The sequence below is a fragment of the Limulus polyphemus genome, unplaced genomic scaffold (genome assembly GCF_000517525.1).
Source record: "Limulus polyphemus unplaced genomic scaffold, Limulus_polyphemus-2.1.2 Scaffold828, whole genome shotgun sequence".
NCBI lineage: Eukaryota > Metazoa > Arthropoda > Merostomata > Xiphosura > Limulidae > Limulus > Limulus polyphemus.
The window spans coordinates 219,053-226,870 of NW_013666438.1; the positions used below are offsets into that span (position 1 = coordinate 219,053).

The 7,818-nt window shown below is 33.5% G+C and overlaps 1 pseudogene; it reads left to right on the top strand.

The window, feature by feature from the left end:
* The window catches only part of LOC106460750, a 42,227-nt pseudogene that overhangs the window by 10,572 nt on the left and 23,837 nt on the right, over positions 1 to 7,818 (top strand).

The window sequence follows — 7,818 nt, forward strand, 5'->3', positions numbered from 1 at the left end:
AGATAGCCCTCGTGTAGCTTTGCGCAAAATTCAAAACAAACAAACACAATTTCTTTACAAATGCAATTCATCGTTGCAACACAAAGTTTTCTTGTTCAACTTTACATACATATTTAACAGATAATTAGTCTCGAAACCACTTATTCTCATATTATATCTCTTCATTTCAGGATAATTTTCCATAAAAGTTACAATAAACAATGTTTTTTTTTTCAGATTACAGATTAAATTTCTAATAGTAAAAATACAAATTTTCTTAATTACAATTTGACAATTAAAAGTTTGCCCAACAACTCTATAATTATTTATATGCTTCATGGCCACCGGTTACTTAGCAATAAACTTGAGGGCTTATAACGCTAAAATTTGAGGTTTGATATGTGCGTTTGAAAGAGAGCAGATAATCCATTGTGCAGCTTTGCAAACAAACAAACAAAACTTCTTCATTAACCTTATGAGTGTAACTTTAATACTTGCTATAATTTTGAATATTTAAAAGCCACATTGAAAATAACAATAACACCGTTTTGCCTCATATTTAAAATAAACACAAGTTTCCAAAGTTAAATGAGATACCAGTAAAAATGGGGAAAAAAATTACAAACCCATTGCCCTTGTGGTATTCTCATGTGCACTGATTTCCCTTAAGGCAATCGAGTAAGTCCTGCACAATAACAGGAGGCCCGACAGAAAATCTGATTTATCCTACTTCGACTGAGTTTGAAGCATGTACAGAGACTTAAGAGAAAACAGTCTTTATTTCAAATAATCACATTTGTTTTTAAGCTTTGATTTTTGTCTTTTGGTTTCCTTTACTGGTGAGTTCTCGGAGAATAAGTGTGTTGGATAGGAATAAAAATGTTAATATCCTCATGTTCCACGTGGAGATAACTTAGTGTTACATACGTAGAACAGGCGCTACCCATGTACTGATAGACACCCTCACTACACTATAAGCGATAAAGTATCATTGACGTAACATCTAACCTGCCTGTAGAAAAGATCACTGTCTATTTCGGTATAGTGTACTCGATAAAGTATCATTGACGTAACATCTAACCTGCCTGTAGAAAAGATCACTGTCTATTTCGGTATAGTGTACTAATGATACTTTATCGCTTTTCTACAGGCAGGTTAGATGTTACGTCAATGATACTTTATCGAGTACACTATACCGAAATAGACAGTGATCTTTTCTACAGGCAGGTTAGATGTTACGTCATCACTGTCTATTTCGGTATAGTGTACTCGATAAAGTATCATTGACGTAACATCTAACCTGCCTGTAGAAAAGATCACTGTCTATTTCGGTATAGTGTACTCCACTTTACAGGAGTATTTCCTACCTAGTTAATTAGATACCCAGGACGAAACAAACTTGGTGACTCCCCCTGACCAGCATTTGACATCAGTACTACATACACAATGTGTTGAAAATTTTGATATTAAATAATGGATAGAAAACACGTATGACTGCATATTACGCTATTTTGCTGGCTGTTGAGAATGGAGCAGCGGTAAGTCGTTAAAGGAAAATTTCCAGTTTTCTTTTCTCAGATGAACGGGAATACAACAAATATATATATATATATATATAATTAAACTAATAGTTTACAAATACAAATAATTACTGCAACAACTAAAATCACCCAGAAAAGATAGATCAAATGACTGTATCTTAGCTTTAGTACATCGTTTTAGTGCCATTGTTTGATACATAATTTCGATCGCGTTCAAACTTTTGAAGTATGTTAATTTGGTTGAAACTATTTTACCATGTTAATACTGTTATAGCATTTTGTGAACATTTGTTACCATTCTCAGTAGCTCAGGAGGAATCTACGGTTCTTTATGCTGTTAACACCTATATGACTTCTTTCACTAGAGATGGAGATTTTCATCTTAACATTGCGCTTACCAAAACGTGGAACATTAAACAAAATAATCCATTAAATATTGCCCCCCCCCAGTGGCACAGCGGCATTTCTGCGGGCTTAAAACGCTAGAAACAGGGTTTTCTATACCCGTGATGGGCAGAGCACATATAGCCCATTGTGTAGCTTTGTGCTTAATTCCAAACAAACATACTATTCAATATTAAATTCACAAAATATGTTGTTCGCGAACGAACGTTTTAAGGATTGCCGAACGTTGTGTGCAATAGCACGTCCTGTAGGTAGACTTTCGAAACTGTACCAATTGGGTACATCAGAAATAGCTTATTATCTATATTTTTGATTAAAAACAAAATAAACAAGTACCTGATGTACTGATGACGACCTGATGATGACAAAACCTTGTCGAAACGTTGTACATTTGCTGTTATATTAAAGTTTTTCTTCATTACTCATTCATGCCGTCTCCAGCCATTATTAAAATAAACAAGGGTTAAAATGTCAGTTCATCGTGGTTATGAAAACGCTAGCATGTTACGTTAATCTAAATATGGATTTTGAAAACATTAAAATGCTTTAATTTAAACAAAATTGTTTCCCAAACAACAATAGTTAACAGCACCAGTTTACTGTTATTCCCAGCGACATATTGTGGCATAGCATTTTCCAACCCACTTCCTAAAAGCAAACTTAAGTTAAGAACTAAATCCTTCTGCATTCGATATTCGATATGTTGGATAGTTAGAGCTCCTTTTCAACAACCAGGAATTAGTATTCGAGTCCCGTTCGGTCTTATATAATTACTTCTTCGAGTAAAAAGCATAGAACGATATAAAACTCTCAATAACTCTAGTAGATTTCGCGAGTTTTTTTTTTGTTTGTTTGTTAACTAATGCAGTTTTTCGTTTATGGTCCATTAATTGTGTTACCAGAGCTTTTCTTTTATGTTCCTATCAGAAATGGAAAAGAGTGGCACAGGTTACGTTCAACGTTTCAAAAATCATTGCTTCAGACTAGAGACCTGAAATTTAAGATAAAGCCATTGGATGAAGTTACGGAAGATTTATTGAACAAAGTCTACTATATCAAAGATGAGAATGGAGAAGTGAAGGATTTTCAAGAAGAACTATACAAGTGGGCGCTTGAGTGTTAGTAATAGACGTTTTAATTGTTTTTTTATCGTTTGAGTAGTGTTAAGAAAATAAGACAGACAACGTCACATATCATATATCGTTTGACAGAAAACCTCAGAAATAAAAAATGAAGACTATTAAACAAACTATATAATGTTCACAGAAGTATTCAAAGAATTAAACGTCCACAATTTCTGACACCAAAGAAACTAATTAAAAAGTTTAGGATTATTGTATGTTATTAGCTGATCGTGGCCTAGTGGTCAGCGTGCTGAACTATAGACCTGAAAATCCGTGGTTCGCGCCTCGTTACCACATATACAAATATCTTGCTCCGCGCTTTGTAACCGTGGGTGTATCATAAGTGTCACTACGAAATCTCGCTAATCGATTAGAGTAACCCACTAACCCACGAGTTGGCGGCTATTCGTATTGAATAGCTCTGGTCAATCACAGCAAAAGTAGGGCAGGTTGGTGCATGAAGTCATCTTGTAGCTCTGTTCACAATTCAACAAAGCAGCAAATATTTTATATTGTCGCCGTTAGGAAGGAAAATTAAAACATGCACATGGAAGTATAAATCTTCATCAAATGGGTTGTTAGTGAACGGATAACATTTGTACGTTCAAAGCTTCATCAAATGGGTTGTTAGTGAACGGATAACATTTGTACGTTCAAAGCTTCATCAAATGGGTTGTTAGTGAACGGATAACATTTGTACGTTCAAAGCTTCATAAAATGGGTTGTTAGTGAACGGATAATATTTGTACGTTCAAAGCTTCATTAAATGGGTCGTTAGTGAACGGATAACATTTGTACGTTCAAAGCTTCATTAAATGGGTTGTTAGTGAACGGATAACATTTGTACGTTCAAAGCTTCATCAAATGGGTTGTTAGTGAACGGATAATATTTGTACGTTCAAAGCTTCATCAAATGGGTTGTAAGTGAACGGATAATATTTATACGTTCAAAGCTTCATCAAATGGGTTGTTAGTGAACGGATAATACTTGTACGTCCAAAGCTTCATCAAATGGGTTGTTAGTGAACGGATAATATTTGTACATTCAAAGCTTCATCAAATGGGTTGTTAGTGAACGGATAATATTTGTACATTCAAAGCTTCATCAAATGGGTTGTTAGTGAACGGATAATATTTGTACGTTCAAAGCTTTCTGAAGGTATAGTAAAATGTGTTTTTGTTTTTTCTTTCTTCAGTTATCAACTGTGAGAAAGGAAAGTGTAATGTAGCAAATGAGGTTTCAGTTTGACCGCCATAAAGTAAACAAGGATTATTCTTGTTACATTCATTTATTGAAATACAAAAATCTTAATATACAACATATTATGTTCATTAACTTTCTACCAGAGTTATAAGGATAACAGAGTGTAATGGTTACAGAGTACGGTTTTCCTTTATGGCGTTTCTTTCCTACGCCACCCTATAGACACCTAGTTGCAGGTCAAGACTCCATGGCAAAGTAGGTCATTAATTATCTAAATATATTTTATTATTTTACGTGTGCGGTTTGTCGGTTTTTGAGTTCTTAATATACAACACAGAAAACAGTGGCGACTTATAACAAAAAAAAGTAATAAAATCACCTGATTGTACCGTAGGAAATCGAAAAACGTTTTCTTAAGAGAGTTATAGACATTTTAAAAAAAATATTCACGAGTTGCTTAACGCGAGTTTGATTTTAAGAAAGAAGCACATTTCTGATAACTTTAAATATTGCATCATAGATTAAGGTTTGGCCATCTTTCGAGGCTTCGTTATAGCACTGTGAAGTATAGCAGTGAAAACAAAAATCAATGAGAGGACATTAATCTTCGTTAGAGAACACATGTAAGCTTTCTGTCTTCAGTACAACCATGGTTAGTCAAGAAGAAACATGAATCATAGTTTAAAACATTTAAATCTTTTTTTTTATAAAACTTCCAATAAGTCCATGATTTTCCAAATGCAACTTACTGACTCCTATAATTTTTACCTTGTTTAGTTATTAAGCTGTTTTGTGCCTCCCAGAGGCTCAGTGTTTTCGATACCCGTAGCGGGAAGAGTACAGAAAGTGTCAGTGTTTATTTTTATGATTAACCAAAACCAAATGAAACTAAACTGTTTATAAGTAGAGCTGTGGTAACCTTTAAATTCAATACGGACTAAATCGGATAACAAGAGGAGAAAAGAAAAAGGTTTTAATAGAGAGTATGACTCAAGAACAACATAAACCGAGTGTATGTAAAACATTTATAACCTGTATGTGCATAAATACTAATAAGGTTCCTTAAAAATGGATCCTTGAAGTGAAAACGCAAAATACTTTAAATTACATGAATTCTTCTTATACTATTTGATAGGATTAGAATTTTTCCTATATTTTGTTAGCATAATATTTTCCTTACGAGATCAAATTCAAAATCCTTTTTAGTAAAAGTTTCATTTAAGAAGGCGCACATTTTATTACTGATACTAAGTTCATCTTCACGCGTCAATATTATGGAAATCTCAGCTGTTACATTGCTTTTCTTATGATTAGATTTTCCAGCGAGTTCAATTATGTTTGTTATATATTATTTTAGGTTTGTTCGTAATTTACATAATTCTTGGCCTGTATACGAAGGTTTTACAACTTCAGCTAATATAGCTCTAATTAAACTGCTTGAAGTATCGTGCTTTATTCTAGGTACTGGAGTACTGACGTTAAACAAAAGGTTAGGATGTCTGGAGAGAGAACTAACCCAGGACTCGGAACCTCAAAGACTTATAAAAGCAGCGGCGGAGACACATCAAAGTGTAATGGTTACAGAGTACGGTTTCCTTTATGGCGTTTCTTTCCTACGTCACCCTATAGACGCCTAGTTGCAGCTCAAGACTACATGGCAAAGTAGGTCATTAGTTATCTAAATATATTTTATTATTGTACGTGTGCGATTTTACTGCTCGTTTTCATACCTGCTCTAATTTTCCTTGTCTTTATTTTATATCCCATTTCCTTTCTTTTTTTTTGGGGGGGGGGGGGAGGACCATGAGATTATTATTTCATTTTAAATAAAAAAAAAGTGTATATGACCTAGACGTACTTAGAAATAGTTTTATGCATTTAACTGAAATTAGAAACTTTCGGTTTTCATATTATTTCAAATACCTATACTTTACGGATGATTCATATGCAGATTAAATTCAATACTGTTTGAGCCCCAGTAGTTCAAATCATCCGAGTATTTACCCTGTGGCAAGGTTCTTGAATATCATTTTGGTTCAAGATTCACCCCTATATCTTCGAAACTTATATTTCTTATTCAAGTTATAAACTAGTTTTAATGTCAAATATTCTACTAGTTATGACAATGAAAATTTGTTAGTTATAAATCTTATTTTTTTGTGTCAAGAAAAAGCCGTTCCACTTCATAAACGACATTTCTTGACGAAATTTTATCATCTATCGTCAACAGGTTTATTTGCATCAATTATAATTCCGTCCCGTAGATCAAAGTGTGCTTAAAGTTTGATTGAAAGGATTGAAACATTTACAATAGTTTTAAAATAATGCGTTCTTTGTCAGAACAGAACCATCCAGAAATATTTGGAGGAAGCAGTGAAGCAGAAGATTCATATCAAGGATGATTTCAGGGAGCAAACTGTTCTTGCAAAGTTTCTTGCTCTCCCAGGAGTAGACGTGAAAGACATCTTTACTATGATTCTTGATATTTTCCTGGCAGGAATTGATACGGCAAGTAACGTAGTTTATTACGTTCAGTTCTTTTCTATAGATACAGCTCTACCAAGAGATAAAATCATAGCTTTATTTGTTAAATTTAAGTATTAATTTTTTACAGGACACAAAAAGAATTCAATAGTATTTTTGTATGAATTTGTTCAGATATTGTAGGGTTTAGGATAATTGTTATTACTCAGATAAAGGGTAACAGAGGTTAAAATTGACGGTCTAAATAAAAACTATTTAGTTTTATTCTATGCAACGTTTGGAACAAAAGGCCTCCGTCAGGCAGTGGAAACCGTTTTTAACGATGGCCGTTTACCCGAAACGTTTTACAGAATAAAGTCAAATGAAGTTTTTATTCAGTCATGTTAATTTATCTTTCATTAACTTTCATCCGAATTTTTCTAATAATTAATTGTTTATAATTTTTAGCTTAAGGGTTATTATTATTAATAATGTCCAAAGAAGTTCGTATGAACATTTAAAATGTCTTACAAGATATACTAAAAGAAATATAATGTTAGAGTCATGGTACTCAAAAACAAACAGGATCACAAATTAGGTAAATCACAAAAAGAACTCAGTAGTCCGAGCGTTGAAGAAACAGGATCTAATTTTTGAAAACCATCGTGTACTCAAAGTACTTGTTTTGTAACCTTGCACTGGAACTAAGTGTGGATAAATAACGAAACTTAACAATAAAAAAACAACACCTAACAGTAATCTTGAATATGCATTTGCTTACACAAAGAACGATAAAAATGATTAGAAAAAAAAGTATTTTGGGTTTTCAGATTGAATGGTACATGTTGACAAATACTGGACAGTCGGGTCAGAGACCCATAGGCTCAGGCGTAGCCGTCCCTAGCTGCTAATTATCTTATCCCCAGGGTGTAATTGATTAGAAATAAATCGCACCATGTTTAAGGTAAACGTTACAACCATCGCCAACAATGCTTTTTATAACAATACTTCAAACTGGCTCGACAGCTTACACTACTACTGTGGCTTCTTTCTAATATTAATGTATGTGTATTTAGTTAAAGCTTATCACTGGACTCTATAG